At 35.1% G+C, this 22,717-nt stretch overlaps 1 long non-coding RNA gene across 1 annotated transcript; it reads left to right on the top strand.

The window, feature by feature from the left end:
* Positions 1–927: 927 nt before the first annotated feature.
* Positions 928–1,574, top strand: LOC145074290 (uncharacterized). Its single transcript, XR_013691783.1, has 2 exons — positions 928–1,117; positions 1,271–1,574. It is a non-coding gene; the product is annotated as an uncharacterized LOC145074290 (long non-coding RNA).
* The last annotated feature ends 21,143 nt before the right edge of the window (positions 1,575–22,717 follow it).

Below are 22,717 nucleotides of genomic sequence, written 5' to 3'. Positions count from 1 at the left end.
CTTTTAAGACATCTTCTAACCTAAAAAGCACATGTACTTTTTTTTGTATTTTCTATTTTTTTAAACTTAGATTTATTCAAACTTTATCTATGATAAATAAATTGGAAAAAAATGTACAATACTTAATAAAAAAGGTTCGATAACACAATCATGACCTTTGTGACAAATTTATAAATAAATATTTAATTACAATAATAATTGGTGGAGCTATTAATATAGATATAAATAAAATCATAATATTATCTTATATTTTTTGTGCCACATTTTATAAAACATTATTTAATGCAACATTGTTCATTTTTTAGGAAAAGTATTTATAATCAGTTTTTAATTTATTTAATTGAATAGGTAAAATAAAAACTTTGAAAATTTTCATTTAAAATCAAAGTTTATTTCCATTCATATTATATGTTAAATTATTTTATCTCTAATTACAATGTTTAGATATAAATTTACGATCAAAGTTTATTGATTTTTATCAAATGTATACAATAATTCTTACCATTTTATTTTCATTTTTTATACAATAATGTATAAAGTTAATCTACATTTGTAAATTATCTATAATAGAGTCATAAAATTATCAAAAAAAGATCTTTTAAGTTTTTTTTTTTTTAAATCAATTTAAGATTTTAGTTTATTCTAACACCATGCAAATTTAAAAAATAAACAGTTTTCTTTTTTCAGACTACAGATGTTTGGTCTACATCATCTACTGCAGAGGTTTGCAGATATGGTCCGCAGACTGCAAATATTTTGCTTCAGAAAAAACAAATAACACCTTATATTGGTTAGTGTAGCTAATTTCCTTTATATATAATTAAACGTATATAGTAATTTGTATTATGTAATTCTTTAATATAAGATTACAATATAAGGTTTTAATTAGCCATAAATGGAATGGAGATCACCATAAATGGAATGGAGATCAACCATGAGTCAACGCTTTACACAACTATTATATAAATCAACCATAACACCACACAGTTTTGGAAAATGAAGTCCGGTATTAGTGGTCTTACATTTTTCTTGGTTGCCCTATTTGCATTTATCCTCATTTCTTCTGCAGGAAGAACCCATCAAACCACCGTTCAACCCCGAACTAATAAAGAAAAAGGTATGGTTAATCACATACAAAGATATATAGTTTGATATACGTACGTGTGAATATACACATACACACAATTAAATATGTATTTACGTCCATGATACGTGTTTTTATGCAAGTACATGCGTATTAAATTGTTAATTTGTGCTAATATATATGTAGGAGATGCTGTTGTTGAACCAGAAAGGGCAGTTCATACAGACGACGAGTGGGGTGGTTGCTGGGGTTGCTGGAATAACCATGACCGCCGTCGTCTTCTCCGTTAGGATAGTCAAGCGTGATGACAGTATGCTATGGTTCTGCTTCTAATAATATGAATAGCCAATTGAGCATTGGGTGTTCCTGTTGAATTTTCTTTTATGTAATCAACTATAAATTGCTAGGAAGCAGGTATTTTTAATCATGATGGCAGTATGTATGGTTCTGCTTATAATAATATAAACAGTCTAATGTTTTTTAATCACAATTTGCTGGTCAAACGAGATGTAATTACTTTCGCTTCGTATAAATTAAAGCCTACCAAAATGGACATAATAGGCCAACCTAATCCAAATTAACGGGTTAGGTAGAAATTTACTCATTTAATTACAATTTAAAATGTATTAATCTAGTCAACCCATTAACAGGTGCATTGAAATTTCTAATTTAATAATATGGTTTTCTAATGTGAATATTAGTCTCAAACAATTCATCATTGACTCAAGATTTGGGCCATTTGAATTTGACTAAACGTACTGTTAACAAATTAAAACATTTGGGCTAAAAATGAATCATGAATAGTTACGAAACAAAAAAACTTGGGCTCAATACAAAAAAATTGTGAACTGATGAAGTAGAACATAAAAAGACTTTGGGCTTAAAAATTAAAAAATAACTGGATGAACAAGTTTTGTAATGAAAAGAAAATAGATCAAATGGAATCAAAATGATCAAAAATGATTTCAAAAACACGATTCCAAGAGATTTTGATATATTTTGAATTGAAAGGTTAATTGTATCAACAAATATCAAATTGAAAGCAAAAAGATCCAATGGAGAGACTCACTATGAAATTTGAATCTTCGAGTCGATTACACACCAAAAATATTGACATCAACGATCATTGATCTTGAAAAAGTTGTTAAACCTTCAAGATTAAGCTCTGATACCACATGAAGGTTCCCAATGAAGATGAAAAATTCGGAATCGAAGAATCAATGCATAATCGATAAGACCCTGTTTAAAGTTTAAGCATAGTTTGTAAAGATAATGAGGAAAGTAAAAAATTGTAGAAGCATGTGCTTGCTTATTACACTAATCTCTCTCTCTCTCTCTCTCTCTCTCTCTCTCTCTATATATATATATATATATATATATATATATATATATATATATATATATATATATATATATATATATATATATATATATATATATATATATAGAACTAATCTAGAAATCTATACAATAGGAGCTCTCTCAAACCTATACATGAAAACTATACAAGTATATACTAAAAAAGATCTACCTAAAAACCCATATCACAAGGGGTAAGCCTAAAACACCATCTAATGGAGAGCTTTACACCCTAATAGAAGAGTTAGTAGAGGAGCTAGCTTTCCTAAGGATCTTCCACCTCAATCTGGTGAGTGTATAGTTACTTTCATGAACATGATTTTAATACAAGTATGTATTAAGAGTATTAAATATCAATTGAAAGTTTATACATAAATTATATGCTTATTGACTTGAATATGTCATAGATTCATATTTGATGGTTTACGATGTTCGAACCAAATATGGTTCTATATGTGTTAAGATGTATACATGACTAGGATGATAAAGGTAGTCATTGTTTAGGTAAATGTTGAGTAACTTACTTATTTAGTAAGTTAGAGTACTTAGTTGAAGTAGAAATACCTCTATAGTATTGCATGTAGAAGGATATTTGTGTCAAGAATGACAAAGGACCAAGTTAGAGATAGTGGAACATGTTGAAATACAGCCAAAGTGTAGACTTCCTAGGAGTGACCCATATGAAGAAAATGTAAAATGGAAATGCAAGTGAGATGCAAATTGACTCCTAAAGGAATGACGATGATACGGAAAGATGATGAAGTGAAGAGGTGGTACACATAGTTGGAGAGCATTTGTACCAATTCCACCAGAGAAATTTAGATGTAGCGTGCCATGCTAACTGGACACTGGAAGGAGTCTATATGAAAAAATTAGAAGTGGGATTGTTGTTGAATACATGATTAAGGCTTTATGAATCCCTATCATGTAAGCATATAGGATTATGGTAAATTAAGAAGTGATGACAAGTAAATAAGGAATAGCCAAGTAAGATCATATGGGAGGTAGGGTCTGTTTGGTATACATAGTATGTTCGGAAATATCACTTTAAACACTTCACTAAATCTAGCCTCGACATCATTCTTGTAAGTAGATCAATCAATATTATGACTGGAATCACTAATAAATCTTCTTTATAGATTCATAAGAACGACTATGAATATAAATATAAGTTACACTTAAAGTGTAGTAAATACAGCTTTACTTACATAATTTTCTAGCGAAAAATCAGTAATTATGTGGGCAGAACTCGGACCTGAAAGCTTCTATTCATCGGGCTCCTAGATACCTCAAAGACTCGCCAAAGTACTCAAAAGACTCAAAAATGTTGTGCCTTGAATCAGAAGATTATCCAGAGAGAAGGGTAAGAAAAGGTGTGAGAAATGAGCCAATTTCGGATTCTATTTATAGGAAAACATATGCGGCACGTCGTGCCACATCCATAGGTGTGCTGTATCTATGGTCGAGGTGTCTTCTCTCTTGCGGTGCCATGTGTTGCATTCCCGTTGGTCCATGTTCGATCGATTGCCACTTACAACCATGCCACGTGTCATACCGTCATGAAGTCACATGTTTCCCGCTTAGTAGGCCACGTCAACGTGTTGGTTGGAAAATTGGTCGCCTCTTTGCCACGTGGTGTGCTCTCGGGGCGCCACATCATCATGCCAAGTATTTTTCGCAAATATTCAAATGGACATAACTTTTGCATACGAGCTCCGTTTAAGAAGTTCTTTATATCCCCGAAATTGTTTCAACGAGCATTACAACTTTCTTTTAGGTCTTAACAGCTAATTCTCACTCCATTTTAGATTCATATTTAGACTGGTTTAGACTGTTATAATTCTTCAAAAATTTATAACTTCTATACGAATTATGTGCTCGTCTATTTTTATATCGACAAATTTTGTATTAACGAGATCTTCAACTCTCATATACGTTGTTTTGGCAAGCACTAAATCGATTTAAACTTCGACATCTGTGTCACACATTGTTGTACCGAAATTTCGAAAATCATAACTTCCTCATACAAAGTCAAATTTTGGAATTCTTTATATGTATGCTCTTGCTTTTATGATTACTATGACTTTCATTTAGATTACTTAGGCTAATAAGCAATCTATCTCTGATTTACTTTTTGTGACACACTTTTCCCTATAAGGCTGAACACAAAACTTCGAATAATCATAACTTCTTAATACGAAGTCATATTTAAGTGTTTCTTATATCCACGGGATCCTCATCACGACCATTACAACTTTTATCAAGATTGTTTATCGTAAACAGTCTTTTATTTTTAGACGTTAATTTGATGTAATTTGTTAATTTTATAATAATAATGTCTTGTTCAAATATTATAATCCCATAAAACATATAAGAAATATATATATATTTTATATGATTTATAGAACTTTAAAATATCTAGCCCGAATTTGTAGGCGATACAATAGAGATCCATGAGGTGATATTGATGTGGGGCAACTCAATACCACTTCTCTGACAAGTACCTATGAATCTTGGTTACAACCACTTCCCGACTTTTATCTTGTAAGAGTCAAGTAATCCAATTCATATTAGTGTTATATCATAATTGCTTCCATAATTATAACTAACTATGAACTTTTAGAATAATAAGACTGTTCATGGATAAAACAGGTTAATACATAACACAAACAAGTATTGATATGATGATCATATCCCAATATTTCAAAACAGTATATAATAGTTGTTGTCTTAATGTTCCATTATCCAGATACTAAATCCAAATCAAAATCTCATTTCTAGAGTAATGAAGTCATATTAGATGAAGTATGACCATTCATACTTAGCTCAAAGGAAAGAATTCATTAATGGGCATGACTAAATTCAGTTTGTGTGAATTTTGCGAATGCTATCATCTTCATATTTAACTTTATTCTTTATCATCGAAACTATGATTGGTTTCCTGATATGACATTAAGTGTCTTAGCTAGATTAAGAATACTTTTAAGTGACAAAAGATTTCTAGGTTATCCTTGAATGGAAGGCACCTAGCGATTAATCTATGACTACAAAATTAGTAAAGCATTAGAAAATGATGAAATTTTAATACTCTGATGAAGTTGTATCTCAATAAAAAAACCATTTCAAGAATGATTAATGTTATATTAATCATGCTAACCTACTTTATTATAATATTAGTGATTATTATGAACTTTTTTACGATATTAGTCATATTTAATTTTTAAAAACTCAAATGAATAGCAATTAATGGTCCCCGATTAATCCCTTGATGAATCTCTGCCTAGCCGATTAATCCCTTAACCCCAGTCCACTGACTAGCTAACGTCAAGCATTTTTTACGACCTTGATATATATATATATATATATATATATATATATATATATATATATATATATATATATATATATATATATATATATATATGTGTGTGTGTGTGTGTGTGTGTGTGTGTTTTGAAGTTTTCATCTTGTGTATCTCTTTACATAAAGATCTTCTTCAAAATTGATTATCTCATATACGTTCTCTTAGTTCTTCTTAAGTACTCTTAGAATTTCTTTATAGTCATCCACTGACTTACCTATGTATCCAATTGGTATCTTATGACATGTTCATAGCATAATCACATACATAATCTTGTGCATAATCTGACATAAATTATAAATTCATTTGTCAAAGAAAATACAATATAAATCATTTTATCTACCTCAAACCTATGTGATATGTACTTTTGAGGCAAACTTAAAATGGTGTCATGCGGCAATACCAAGAGTCCTCCAAAGGAATCTTGTATCTTGATCTCATTCAAGATATTTTCAACATATGAAAAAGATTGAAAATTGATAACATTCATCTTTATCTATCTCCATAGATTTTACATTCCAAGAATGTACATTGTCTTTCCTAAGTCTTTCATCTTAGAAACACTTTCCGAGTCAATGAGAAAGAGCCTTGCATATTCAGAATATAGTTTCTCATGATTAAGTATGTCTCATTCATAGAACATTAGTTCATCCATTATTTTCATTGTGAATTCGGATGGTTCTGTTGGTTTCTATATCAATGTTATATTTGAAAACTTCAATGAAGGTTTCATAATTATGTTTTTACATATAAAAAAACAATTATAATGACTATAGTTGGTTAATAAAGTTGATTAGGTATCTTATACTAAATCTTGACATTGTTTAGAGAAGAAATCATAGATCACAGTGTATAGTTCCTTAATAATTATTTTCTCTATAGTTTAGTGAAAGCATCATTAGGAATCTTTTATATACAAGAAAGTTTCACATATGTAAAATAAACTACATTATTTGCATTCAAGGATCCATTTCTTGAAGTTGGAATATGTGTATATCATTTGTATAATAAAGATAATAGTGTCTTAGATAAGTTTGACTTAAAACGAGTTTAAGTCAAAAGTGTTTACATATAGAACTCGTTATTTATAAAACATTGACATTTACTTTATAATTCTATTAAGAGATCTAGTTACCTAAAACAGAATTCAAATCATTACAGAATATGAATGTGGTCGCTATGAAACAAGATTTAAGTAAATAATCAAATTTTAATAAATCCACTGACATATATATATATATATATATATATATATATATATATATATATTGAAATTGGTTGAATTTAAAACATACATTATTCTAAAATAAATCTTGTTTTACATTACAAGCACTTTATGTTCTAAGCATAAATAATAAACTAAACTCTGAGAGTGAAGTCCCAACTTGCTTGTGTTTAGTTGGTTACTCTTCTTGCAATATTTGTAAACATTTATAAATATTATATTAACATTAAGTATCAAGAACTTAACTGTTATATGCATATTATGAGTTCTATAAAGTAGATACCAGAAGTACTAGTCTTTGTAGAATGTCTTCTTAGATAAGAGGGACAATTCCTCTTCCAGTGTCATGCTTCTTTGTAGAAGAAACATGATCTATCTTTGTAGGCCTTCTTGGGCCTAAAGGTGTCCTCTCTATGAACTAATGGCCTCTTAGGGCACACATGGTGAATCTCTTTAGCCTTGAATTCTTTTATACGATGATAAGGCTTTATGAATCCCTACCACCAAGAAAATTTTGATGACAAGATATTGATATCATGAAATGACATATAACCGAAATAAGATCAAAAGTTGAGGAGAAGAACACGTTGTTGAATATATAATTCTAAATAGAGACATTCCTAAAGACCTCTTTTATGTTATTATGGATTATTGATTCTAAAATAAAGGATCACAAAAATAGAATATTTTAGAATAGGCATATGCGTGAAAGAGATCCTAGTTGATTCTAGGAAAATTGTTTTATGTGCTTGTTTGGACACATTTTTGTGTGATAAACTACTTTGTGATTTTTAGGTGTAGTGACTTGGAAAACTATGAGGTGACTCTTGGGATGAGTATGAGTAGGTGTGAAAGGTAGTAGAGGCCTATAGTACCCGAAGCACATGACTCACACTTGGATCAAGAAGTGTCACAAGGTTACTAAGTCACTACTAGTTGAGTTTGTTTTGTTTGTTTATGACATTACATGTGCTACGGTGATGACGAGGAAGGTGTTTTTTTATTTAGGCACTAGTGGTCATATAGGATTGAGCTCGGATAATATGAAAATGCGTAATGATTTGATTAGTTCAGAGAACCATGTCCTATTTAGTGACCGAATTTAGCCGAGAGGTTGAAGAAATAGATGATCAAGGTGATCGACAGAAGAATTACAGCCTTTCTAAGGGCTAAGCAGACATCGGCTAGAAATGTCACCTGCTCTGATGTGGTAGTACCATGTTAAAACATGAAGGAAGGTGTCTTTCGTGATAGGATTTTGACTTGTAGAAACATGATTATGTATCTGTTAAGTTATACAATGGAAGGATAACAGAGTGTGACTATTCTGTCAATGGTTGTAGCTGAAGTAAAAGACCTTATCTTGAGTAGAGTGTACGACCCAAATTTAAGAAGGAGCAGGATTATCCAATAAGAGTTGAATTTTAGCTCATGATTTAGGACTGGAGGTTCATCATATGATGATGGAATAGGTAAATGTTCAAGCACCACCAGCAGCTAAGAAATCTAAGAGTTTGACACTCATTTGGTAAGTCGTAAGAGTTGCAGTTGTTGTAGAGAGGATTATAGAATACACAAGGATGTTTGTTGTGTATATGTGTTCAGATACCTTATATATGGTCATGGTTATCCGGTGGAGCATGACAAGGTTGATCGTCCTAGAAAGAGGGAGAGAAAATATTGAGTTCTGCAACCAACGTTGTTGCTAGTATTATGTTAGTAAAACCCTCTTATACCATTTTCTACACATGTATATTAGTGGACTACTTCATGCTTGTCGTGGTCCTGATCAGACTGTAACTATGATAAATGAGAAGACCACTCGTTGTGAGCACAAGAAGTAATATCACATTGAAAATGTTAAAAGTCATTGATATGACAATCATGATTTATTTCAAGAGGAAAAAGAACTACCAATCACAGAGACAAAACCAGCTTGAAATTTAATTAGTTGTAAGTAGAAGAAAGTGAATGTTTAAACCCAAGTAGGGGATAGCCAACCAATAACAAAAAGTAAAAAGGGCAACTCGACTTTGGATTTGACGTCAAGATCTAGGAAAGTTGCAGCATAAGAAACTAAGAGAGAGTTATTAACTTAGTTTTATGTTATTAAGGATGGATGTTTTGGTTGAAAGGTGAGAGGATGACATTAAGTATCATGAGGGAACTGAGACTTTTTACCTATGGATAAACGGGATGATCTTACCTTAGATCTTATCATCAGGTGTCCTAAGATGATGTAAAACCACGATGTGTGAACCGCTATGGTTGACCAAGTAATGAAAGTATGCCTTTCTGTGAATTACGTGTATGGGAATCCCTTTATAAGGAACGTTTTTGTAAAACCCATTATCACGAATGAGTAAGTATTTTGATATTCTCTGATTTCTTGAGAATATTTGTGTAAAAGATGATGTGAAATGGTTGAAGCCAACAAAGTCAAAAACCCGTGGAAAACACAAAACAGTTAAAATCGTAAACTTTATCATTTAACACGTAGTGATAAGGGAATTTTCGTGTGAGGAAATACTGTGAAGAAGTGTGTTTGGCTCAATAGACTTGATGATTTGATGATGAAATTAGGTCGACAGACTGATAGGCTGTCAAAATGAATCTAAAATTGTATGATGAGCATTAGACAATAAGATAAGATGATGTAGTACTGTGGGAGCACGTTACATAGACTATCCTTTCTTATGATGGAGATTTGACTTAAGGGTTCATTATCCATGGCTGTTTTGAGGTTGTATGATTTAGGAACGTAATCATCCTAAGGGGGAGGTAATTGTAACGCCCACAAATTCGAGCTAGAAATTTTAAGGATTTATAAATTATATAAAATATATTTATATTGCGTACATTTTTAATGTGCTTATAATATTTGAAGAAAACATTATTATTATCAAAATGAGCGAATTACGTTAAACGAACTTCTAAAAATAAATGATTATTTAGGATAAACAGCCTTGATGAAAGTTGTAATGGTCGTGATGAAGATCCCATGGATATAAGGAACGCTTAAATATGACTTCGTATGAAGAAGTTATGATTCGTTGAAGTTTCACGTTCAACCCTACACGACAAAGTGTGTCGTAAAAAGTGAATCGAATATAGGTTGCTTATTAGCCTAAGTAATCTAACCGAAAGTCGTAGTAATCGTAAAAGCAAGGGTGTATATATAAATCAAAATTTAAATCGGTTGAGTGATAGCTAAAACAATGTAAATGTAAGTTGAAGATCTCGTAAATAAGAATCCTTCGATATAAAGACATTCACGAACGGAGTTCATATAAAGAAGTTATGAATTTTGAAAGAATTCTAACAGTTTAAACTGGTTTAAATATAAATTTAAAATGGAGTGAGAATTAGCTATTGAATCCTGAAGTAAAGTTGTAGTGCTTGTCGACGCGATTCTGGGGATATAAATAACATCAAAAATGGAGCTCCTGTGTGAAAGATATGGGCGTTCGAAGATTTGAGAAAAATACATGACTTGATGGTGTGGCTGCTCGAGAGCACGCCATGTGGCAAAGAGACGACCAGATCTTCCAAACGACACATCGACATGGACCGTTGAGTAGGTGACATGTGGCTCCTTGACGGTGTGACACGTGGCATGGTCTCGACATGGAAATTGACCAAACAACATGGACCAATCGACATGTGACACGTGGCACCGCAAGAGACCAAACACCTTGACCATAGACAAGTCGTATCTATGGACATGCACAACGCACTCCCTATAACGGTAGTCTAGTCTATTTTCTAAATTAAGACGTATATAGGATGATTAGATCTTGTAAGTTGGATAATAGTATAGTTATATAATGTAGAATGGTATAAACAGGAAAACAATTTGGATGATGAATACAAGTATTATAGTCTTGCCTAGTGATGGAGTGAGACTTTAAAAGGATGCTTAGTTTGGGTTAAGTTAAATAGATGTTAGATTTACCATGTATTATAAAGATATTAGATAGGCAGGAACTTTGGGATGATTATGGGTATTACAACCTTTTTTTAGTTATACATTAAGATATAAAAGAGATGCTTAGTTCAGTTAAGTTTGGATATTAGGTAACATCTTATCAGGGGTGTGTGTGAGATGGGAACGCAGAGTAGAACTTTGTTCAATGATATTGATGATTTGGTGGGGTACGTATTATGTACAGGAGTATTATATTAGTATTCCCCCTCCTTTATAGACAACCAGAAATAGGATGTCTATATCGGGCAACCGATAGGCACCAGGAGGATCAGTATGTACCAGACCAAAGGGTGACAAGTCATTAGCCGGTGTAAGATGACGAAGGGTGACCACTGATCATTCTAGAAAGACCGATGGAACACTAACACGCTCATTACTTGTAGGTGTTGATGAATCATACTATCTGTGGTGTTTGGATTGTGTGTTCATCAGTTTACTCCATTCCACTCATTTGTTATCTTTCTTGATCCTCGTTGGCTGCCAGGGAATCCTCGAAGCAGTATAGTTAACTCGTTGTTTATATTAATCCATCAGGATAGATCTTAAGATCATTGTATAGGATCAGTATGTGAGGATCGACATGATAGGGTACAATGTTTTATAGATATGAGACATATCTATGTTGTTTAATGATAGTTGGTTTCGCAGGTTTGAGAAATATGATCTATTATCATTAAATTACTGTGAGATTGAAAACCCTATGTGATATGTGTATTTATATATACTTTTTTATACATTATATCTTAATATTTTAGCCTTTATTTTTCTTATTTAGAACTAAAAGGTACTTATAATGCTTTGAATTATGATTTACAGCTATTAGTTGTCAATAGAGTGGAAAAGAAAAGATTGGAGCGGAAATCGGGCTTAGAAGAAAAAAGAAAGAAAAATGATGAAGGATGCAATTACGCCCAGCATAATGTTAAATACGCTAAGCGTACTGATGAGATGAAGATTACACCTAGCATAGATTTACTTACGCCCAGCGTACTGGGCTTGCATCCGAACTTCCTTATCACGATGGGATTCAAGCTACGCCCAACATAATTCGACCTATGCCCAACGTACATAGGTCGGTTCTAAAAGCTATAAATAGAGGATATCGGCCAACTAGAAGAAAAATCCCAACTACCATCGATCCTTAGTCAACAAGTAACATATATTTAGCCGTTTTGAGGGTCTAGAAGGCAGCCGAAAGGTCGTTAAGCTGACAGGAGCGAAGATCTAAGGGATTGGAGAGCGGATTCATGTTGATAATCATGTGATTTGTTATCGTGACCATGTTTGCATTCCATTGTGATGTCATTATGTGTTTACTTTCTGATTTATGTGTTAAAACCTTTCACTTTGTGCTTATGACTGAATGAATCTTCGAATTATTGGTTTAATTGCTATTTGGATTATTTATTCTTATTTAATTTATTTTTTTGAGTTTGATTGAAGATCCATATGTGTTAAAGATTGTTGTTTGGTTTCCTATTGCTGAATTAATAAAGTTTAGATGACCATCTAGCTGTGTTAGTTTGAATCATAGTTGTCGAATGACCATTGGTGATTATGACTAGAGTTTTGACCAAAACCTAGGGTTAGGAAATAAAGTAATGAACTTTAATGTGTGTGCATGAGTAGAATGACCATTCACTGCATGATTTAACTTCTAAGACTATTAGAGTTAAATAAGACCAAATCTTGCTTAATACGAACCAAATACTGATTTGCATGATTGTTTGTTCACTTGATCAATGAGTTAATAATTGTGTTGAAATCAAAGGATTAGCAGCCGTGACCATGACACTAGTCATATTAGGAATCGGTGAATAATGAATAATTATCCATTGTATCATTAGTTAGCCATTAGTTTAAGAAGTAATTTATCTAAATCAAAGTACCTAAAGAAATTTGTATTCCTATCAGTTTATCGAGAATTGTTATTAGTTATTCATTTGAGATTTAATAAACATTTCTTTATTCCTTTCGTGTGTTCTGTTACCTATAATCAAATATTTTAAATTAATTCACTACCGTTCCCCTTGTGTTCGACACCCTTGCTTATCAAAGTTATACTATACTCGATCGGGTTCACTGCCTGTAAGGTGTGGTTTAGATTCGATAAATTAGGACTTATAAATAAAAACCAGTGCATTAAAAATATACATCACTATGTATCTCAAAAATTTTTCCAACTTGGTCCACTCAGTTTATAAAACACTTTCCAGTCACCTTCTCCTCGTTCTGACTTCCCTCTTCATATCACGCATACATTGCTCCACGTGTGGGATTTCTCATCTCTTCGTCATCTGATTTAGATGACCAGACTAGATAGGTACCATCCCCATCACCACTTCCTTTTGTTACAAGTAACATCCCCTTTGTTCTTGCTCTAACTTCCTCCAACCTTTCGACATAATAGGCTTCATCCTTCACTCTATCCTTCTTCTCCTCTCTTTTCCTCAACATGCAGTCAACTGCCAAATCGTTCGCACTGTTGCAGTAGCTGCAATCAAAACCAGAGTCTCCTTTTAACTTCTTCTCCATATTCTCACCAATAATCTTACTCTCTTTCTTCTCAACCTTCAACTCTTCTCTAGCATTCTTCCCAGATGATGAGCTTCCCTTGAAATCATTGTTTTCTTTGAACTTCAGATTGAACGAATTCTTAAAGAACTTCTTAACTTTGTTATTCAAATAATAAGCCACATCTTTCTCTTCCGAATTCATGAGAAAACCCTCATCACCAGAACCATCAATCTCAGCAGATCCGACTTCAGACTCTTTTCCTGACACCTTCGAAACCAATGCAAGAGGACCTCCCAATTTCATTTTTCCTTCTTCAGCTATTTTGTTGATCTCTTTCATGAGTTTTTAGAACATTATAGAGATCTCCTAACGAATAGTTATCAAAGCTCTGTTGTATCTTGATCATCATACTAATGTTTCTCCACTCCTTTTAAAGTCCCATTAAGAAGGTGAAATTGTACTCAAGAGTAGAACGACTGACTCCATATCGACTGCACTTAAAGATCAACTCGTTCATACGATCATAATAGAGTTCGATAGTCTCATTCTCTTTCTTCTTGAATTCTCCTAATTTGAGCAAGTATTGCTTCACCGAGCTCTTTCCAGTCTTCTCATTTCCCTGATAATTCTCTTTCAAAGTATCCCAGATTCCCTTTGTTGTTTTGCAACCACATACGTAATTGTAAACCACCGGTGGAAGAGCACCGTGAAGTTCACATAAGCATTTCTTGTCATTTGCCTTTTGTTTGTCTGTTTGCAAAACAACATCAGCAGACGAACCATCAACTCCAACCTGTTCTAGCCTCCCTGGATGATAGTCTCCACTTGTAATGCAGCGTCATAGATCTTCATCGATCCCATTGAGATAATCTTCCATTTTATCCACCCATTGCTCGTAATATTCAGGAATCAACATTAGAATTTTAGTTAAAGAACCTAGAAGATGAGAGAAACCAATCATCGTATTCATGTTGAAGTTCGCCATTAATGTACGGACAAAAATGATGAAAAGCTTCAGAAAGAAGAATCTAATGAATGAATCTTTCAGAAAACAATCCATGAACACTCGATTTATCAAACGAAATGTAGAATCGAATCAAAATAGTTGGTCATAAAATATTTTCTAGATCAAAAGTGCGGAATATTTCTGAATCAAAATTAGCGATTCAAAACTTTTGAAAACACGAGAAAATCAGAAATCAACTATAAGAATCCTACTCTGATACCAAATGAAGTTCTTATGAATCAAGTGTATAGAATGAAATTAGAGTATGAATTAAATCAAGAACACAAAATGTAAATATAATATGTTTGGCTCTTTATTGCTTCTAAAAGAGTACACGAGATGAAAGAGTAAAATGTTCTAAGGTTCACAAAAGTTACTCTAACTCCTATACCTACTCCTATTTATAGGAGTTAACAGAAGCACACCAAAAATACATAAGGGCTAAGACACTTAAGCTTCAAACTCTAAAAATGCCCTAAGGAAATACATACATTCGAATACATGAATACAGACTTCGAAATTAGATATGACAAAAGACGCTTCGATATCTCACAACACATTTCGAACTCTACATCTTGAGGCTATAATGATGCTTAAATAGCGTACAAAACCTAAAAACTTGGGTTTGACCGACAACCACGTACGCCCTACATACGTTGAGTACACCCAACGTACTTAACATAACCACGGTTTTCACTTAATGAGCCAAAGGACCAATTTTGCAAATAAATTTCATAATAAGGGTATCAATGGAAAATACCTGGATCGAGGTGTTACACATGGGATCTAGTTCCATTTCCAAAGGGAGCAAAACCAGTGGGATGCAAAATGGATCTTTAAGAAGAAAGAAGAGATATAGGCCTGGCAATCGTGTCGTGTTCGGGTTGGCGTGTCACGGGTTGGCGGGTCAAAATATGCCAACCCAAACACGACCCATTTAAATATACAGGTCACGGGTTGGCGGGTCACGGGTTGGTGGGTTTGGAACCTAAACCCATATATGACCCGCCAACCCATTTATTTATACGGGTTCACAGGTTGGCGGGTTCGTGGGTCAGATTTGGGTTCGTGGGGCCGAATTTTAGACATTTAAGTCTTAAACATCCAAATAAAATTTAAAAACATTCATAGAAACATGTTACAGACTTGACATTATAAGTTACGACTTACGACCTTAGACCATCCACCAGGAGTCAAAATGTCAAAATTGTCAAATGGTCTATGAATCAATGGTATATATTATATAATACTTATTAAATATTAATACTTGAACATAAATACATTTAAAAATAAAATGATTTCTTTATTAAGAATATAAACGGGTTGACGGGTCAACCCGTTTATTTTTTGAGAAACCCATATATGACCCGTTTAATAAACGGGTTGGCGGGTTGGCGGGTTGGCGGGTTAGCAGGTTGTGTAACGCCCGTAGATCAGGGCTAGTCAATTTAGAAACAATAAGCGTCAAAAATGACTTTTTGATGGAAGATTATCTAGAAGGATTAATCTTAACCAAGTTGTAGTATATGTCACAAGGTTTCCGTGCATATAAAGAACGCCAAAATCCGAGTTATAACGAAGAAGTTATGGCCCGTCGAAGTTTCGCGACAGAACCGGCACGACGCAATGCAACGTAAAAAGTGAATTTACGTTAGAGCGGTATTTAGCCGAAGCAATCTAAATGAGAATCGAAGATCTCATTGTTGGTATCGAAGCGATAAAAAGTTAGGCGAGAACGGACGTCAAACGAAGAAGTTATGAATTTATAACGAAAGTTTATGTCGCGGCCTATTAAAAATAATTAATAAAAATAAAGTCAAAATTTGCCGACGGAGTCTAAACGAAAGTCGTAGAGCGTGGTCTCACCTTCGCGTGGATATAAAGAACGTCGAAAACGGAGTTCGTATGAAGAAGTTATGAATTTCCGAAGTTTATTAATCATTTTATATTTATTTTTAATTCAAAATCGGAAGCATTATCCGAAGCCGAGTCATCGGTGTGATCCGGAGTACGCCCCGCGTACGAGGTTACGCTACCGCGTACTCAGCATAGTGTCGACACTTCGGATGACGCATGCAGTGACGATTTCGGACGCGTACGCGCTGCGTACGCCTGTACGCCCCGCGTACTCCGAGGCTCCAGCCTCTATAAAAGGAATCCGAAGGCAGCCGAGTCATTTGCTAATTTCCTCTCGTTTTTGTGCCGAAGCTCTGCGCGTAAACCCCCGAAGCTACCCCGAAGCCCCGGTATCATACTCTAGCCCCGAGGCAAGTCCCGAGATCCCGAAGATCCCGAAAAGTGCGGTTCCCGAGTCGAAGCTCTGCCCGCGAGAAGTTCGATTTTCGAGAAGATCTTCCAGATCTGCCGTGGATTACTACTTCTGCAAGTCGTAGTGCTGTCCGATCATCTTCTGATCAAGTGAGTGTATACTACCTTTCATAAACACAATAATAATACGAGTTTGGTTTGAGTGTATTAAGAGTATTGTTGTTTATAAGTGTGAATGTGTAGTTATTTTCTTCTAACGCATAATTATTAAGTATTTTCGTTGAAATACGTTCTACGTGGATAATATAAAGTTGTTTATATGGATGGATGTATAGTCCCTTTCATAAACACGGGTATAATACAAGTATTGTTTGAATGTATTAAGTGTACGTTTGGCAGAGTGTATGGTGACTTTCTTCTAACACATAAATATGAAGTATTTGGTATAAAATACGTGCTATGTGTTTATATATTGTTGTTTATTTGAGATGAGTATGGCATGAATGTTTTATATAGTTTTAAAATGAGATAAACTGTATGTGTATTCTAGATCTACAAATATGTTGGGTAGAACATGGGTAGATGAGATAGTTGGTATGTGATGAAATGATGAGGTATGAAAGATGATTAAGAATGATATTGGTAGATGCACCAATTAAAGAATGTCATAAGACTAGCAGATGTGCTGTAGAATAATATCGGTAGATGCACCAAGTAGTGAATGTCGTAATCCTAGCAGATGCGCTTATAGGATAATGTCGGCAGATGCGCCAAATAGAGATTGTCATAATAAAAGCAGATGCGCTTATAGAGTGATCCTAGCAGATGCGCTTATAGGATATTGTTGGCAGATGCGCCAAATAAAGATTGTCATAATAATAGCGGATGCGTTTATAGGGTAATCTTGGCAGATGCGCTTATAAGATAATATCGGCGGATGCGCCTAAAAGAGAATGTCATAAACCTGGCAATCGCGCCTCATAGTGTATGACGTAATCCTGGCAGAGGCGCTTAAAGGATAATGTTGGCAGATGCGCCTTATGTAGCAATGGAAGTTTGTGTAAATCCCTTAGGTCAATCCTTAGGAATGAAGGAATGACGAGTAGTTGAATTCCTAGGGTAAAATCCTAAGAAACATAATAGGGATGAATAATTGAGTTGATTGTTTGATGGTTGAATATAATAATTGTATTATTGTGGGTTGAAAACCCTATATGCTCACCAGGCTCCCAAGCCTGACCCACTCAGTTTTCTTTGCATTACAGGTAATGGCACAAGAGTATAAGTTGGTGGACTTGACGAGAGATTTTGGATTATAGGCCAGTAGTTATGAATAACTGTTGTAAGGTCTATTTATCATTGTTTATGCTTTTGGTCTGTATCGGAACATGACATCCCGAGGTTTTATTATTTAATGAAAATACATTCTCTTTGAGAAACGTTTTGATAAATGGTTATCATATTTTAGGAACAAATTCCGCAACCGTTTTCTTTAAACGATCACTCTGATTTATAAAACAAAGCATAAACAAATCGGTCTTTTCTGGCCGTGAAAATGGGGATGTCACAGTTGGTATCAGAGCATTAGTTTAAGCGAACTAGGAATTTGTAGGAAATTTCTAGACTTAAACTTAGAATGCTAAGTAATGATTGTGAGGAGTGTGTCTAAAATATGTTAGGTAGTACACCTAAATTGACACAAGCACTAGTTCATTTTAGGAATGATGCCTAAAATGCTTTTATGTGCTAAATGTTTTGTGTGATAGCTAAATTGATGCTATTATTTGTTCGGATCTATGGTCTGTTGCCGACCGGATCTGGAAACCTTATGTGTTTAGGATTCTAAGCGTACGTCTACGATATTAGAACTAGCATGTAAACGTTTCGGAGTGATAAGGATGATTTGAATATCTATCATGATTGAGGATCTAATTTCACCTTATTCGGTGTAGATCAAAATGGTGAGAACAAGAAGTGGAGTTGGAAATGCTGATGAAAACAGGAATCAACCACCAGTGATTGAGCAAATACCTGTCGTAGCAGCAGCACCTGAGCCACTAACCATGGCTGGTGTGCAAATGATGATTCAGACGATGTTGGATCGTCAGATGGATGAAACTAGACGGTTGCTTCAGCAGAATCGTGAAGAACTGTCAATTCGAGTGGAAGAGCCTGAATCAAATGAAGGGCACTCGGAAGGTGGAAACTTCAGTGGGTCTGTTGGTCAAGCCAACCCACCGATAGTTAGGCAAAACAACCAGAATGGAAGGAACGATGGAATGGGATGCAAGTATAAGGATTTTCTGACTTGCAAACCATCGACCTTCACTGGAAAGGAAGATCCGATCGGAGTTATGGATTGGATATCGGAAATGGAGCTAGCCTTCATGACTTGTGGTTGCAGAGGCAAGTTGCAGACTACCTATGCAGTGCGTCAGTTCAGGGGTAGGGCTGTTCATTGGTGGAACACTTTGGGGAAGATCCTAAGTCCTGATGAGCCACTGCAACTGACCTGGGCAGAGTTCTTGGTGCAATTCAAGCGCAAGTTCTGCTCTGCTCAAAATCTATTGGAGTTGGAGAATAAGTTTCTGATATTGAAGAAAGGCAGCATGTCAGTGGATGAATACACTAATGCTTTCACAGACAAGATGGAGTTTGCTTTACGCATCGTTCCAGACGAACTGACAAAAGTCGATCGGTATGCCAAGGGACTCCCTTGGGAGTATGCGGTGCCAGTGCGTCAGGCACCTACTCTAGAGGCAGCTATTTGGGCTGCCAAGTCTGTTGAGAATATGATCAAGGGGAGGACTGACAGTAAGGTTGAAGTTGGTGAGAAGAGAAAGTTAGAAGGAACTTCAGGTTCTAATGAGAAAAGAAAATCCTCGAAGTCTGGAGGAGGAGGAAGGGATGAGGCACGGTGGTGCGATAAGTGCAAGAAGAAGCACTCAGGAAAATGTGGCGTGGAAGTGACATGTTTCAAGTGTGGAAAGCATGGGCATTACGCCGATGAATGTATTTTCAACAAAAAGGTGTGTTACGAATGTAACGAAGAGGGGCACTTCAAGCAAGACTGCCCAAGGAAAAATCAAACAGCAAGGCTAGAGGCGCCGCCAAAGCTAAAGGCAAGAGCATTTCAAATGATCCTTGATGAAGCAGATGGCAATGCAAGGAATCAGGAATAAGGATCTTATATCTAAAGATCAAGTTATAAAGTAGCGTTATGAAAAGTAACATGTGGTGTAGCCTATTAGAGGCATAGTATAGGGTGAACTTGAACTTTTGTGTAACCGTTTCAAGGAATTAATATAAACCCTAGTTTTGTTAACTGATGTGTTGAATGATTGTCTGATTTTCTTGCATGGCGACTTGGTCGACTACGAGGCAATACTTGGGACGAGTATGAGTAGGTGTGAAAGGTAGTAGATGCATATACTACCGGAAGCACAGGACTCGCACTTGGATCAGGGAAGGTCGCAAGGTTACCAAGAAACTAGTGATTGATCCCATTTTATTCTGGTATGTCATTACCATTGTTTCGGTGATGACTAGTAAGATGGTTCTTGTTCCGACCCTAGTGGTCATGTTTAATTTGAGTTCGACGGCGAGGAGTATATACGTGGTCTAGAGGACCGAGTTAGATGTAACATCTGACTTAAGTCAGAAGGTTGAAGTTAATGCGATTGATAGTGTCGCTCTCGTTGTTAAAAGAAGTTTGTAGGCAAAAATGCTACATGCTGAAATGTGATTATATCGCATTAGAATATGAAGGAAGGTATATTCCATTTTGGAATTTAACTTTATTAAAGACCGAGTCTAAGCGTCGCATCGTGCGATGAGAGGTCAATAGAGCACGACCCATCGGTTTGTTACATTAGATAAAGGAATATATTTATCCTAAGAAGAAGAAAGAGTTCGCAATAAGGACTTATTTTGTAACTCGAAGGTTATGATTGAAAGTCCAAGATAGTACGAAGAGCAGATGCAGGATTGAGCATCAAGGTTATTACTTAGAATGGAAAGATAACTTATGGAGTCAGTATGCGAATCCTATTTCGTTGATGATTCCGGGACGTAATCATCCTAAGGGGGAGATAATTGTAACGCCCGTAGATCAGGGCTAGTCAATTTAGAAACAATAAGCGTCAAAAATGACTTTTTGATGGAAGATTATCTAGAAGGATTAATCTTAACCAAGTTGTAGTATATGTCACAAGGTTTCCGTGCATATAAAGAACGCCAAAATCCGAGTTATAACGAAGAAGTTATGGCCCGTCGAAGTTTCGCGACAGAACCGGCACGACGCAATGCAACGTAAAAAGTGAATTTACGTTAGAGCGGTATTTAGCCGAAGCAATCTAAATGAGAATCGAAGATCTCATTGTTGGTATCGAAGCGATAAAAAGTTAGGCGAGAACGGACGTCAAACGAAGAAGTTATGAATTTATAACGAAAGTTTATGTCGCGGCCTATTAAAAATAATTAATAAAAATAAAGTCAAAATTTGCCGACGGAGTCTAAACGAAAGTCGTAGAGCGTGGTCTCACCTTCGCGTGGATATAAAGAACGTCGAAAACGGAGTTCGTATGAAGAAGTTATGAATTTCCGAAGTTTATTAATCATTTTATATTTATTTTTAATTCAAAATCGGAAGCATTATCCGAAGCCGAGTCACCGGTGTGATCCGGAGTACGCCCCGCGTACGAGGTTACGCTACCGCGTACTCAGCATAGTGTCGACACTTCGGATGACGCATGCAGTGACGATTTCGGACGCGTACGCGCTGCGTACGCCTGTACGCCCCGCGTACTCCGAGGCTCCAACCTCTATAAAAGGAATCCGAAGGCAGCCGAGTCATTTGCTAATTTCCTCTTGTTTTTGTGCCGAAGCTCTGCGCGTAAACCCCCGAAGCTACCCCGAAGCCCCGGTATCATACTCTAGCCCCGAGGCAAGTCCCGAGATCCCGAAGATCCCGAAAAGTGCGGTTCCCGAGTCGAAGCTCTGCCCGCGAGAAGTTCGATTTTCGAGAAGATCTTCCAGATCTGCCGTGGATTACTACTTCTGCAAGTCGTAGTGCTGTCCGATCATCTTCTGATCAAGTGAGTGTATACTACATTTCATAAACACAATAATAATACGAGTTTGGTTTGAGTGTATTAAGAGTATTGTTGTTTATAAGTGTGAATGTGTAGTTATTTTCTTCTAACGCATAATTATTAAGTATTTTCGTTGAAATACGTGCTACGTGGATAATATAAAGTTGTTTATATGGATGGATGTATAGTCCCTTTCATAAACACGGGTATAATACAAGTATTGTTTGAATGTATTAAGTGTACGTTTGGCAGAGTGTATGGTGACTTTCTTCTAACACATAAATATGAAGTATTTGGTATAAAATACGTGCTATGTGTTTATATATTGTTGTTTATTTGAGATGAGTATGGCATGAATGTTTTATATAGTTTTAAAATGAGATAAACTGTATGTGTATTCTAGATCTACAAATATGTTGGGTAGAACATGGGTAGATGAGATAGTTGGTATGTGATGAAATGATGAGGTATGAAAGATGATTAAGAATGATATTGGTAGATGCACCAATTAAAGAATGTCATAAGACTAGCAGATGTGCTGTAGAATAATATCGGTAGATGCACCAAGTAGTGAATGTCGTAATCCTAGCAGATGCGCTTATAGGATAATGTCGGCAGATGCGCCAAATAGAGATTGTCATAATAAAAGCAGATGCGCTTATAGAGTGATCCTAGCAGATGCGCTTATAGGATATTGTTGGCAGATGCGCCAAATAAAGATTGTCATAATAATAGCGGATGCGTTTATAGGGTAATCTTGGCAGATGCGCTTATAAGATAATATCGGCGGATGCGCCTAAAAGAGAATGTCATAAA

The sequence above is a fragment of the Lactuca serriola genome, chromosome 9 (genome assembly GCF_051521515.1).
Source record: "Lactuca serriola cultivar US96UC23 chromosome 9, Lser_US96UC23_V15, whole genome shotgun sequence".
In the NCBI taxonomy this organism is placed as follows: Eukaryota; Viridiplantae; Streptophyta; class Magnoliopsida; order Asterales; family Asteraceae; genus Lactuca; species Lactuca serriola.
This window is presented reverse-complemented; position numbering and strand designations above follow the sequence as displayed.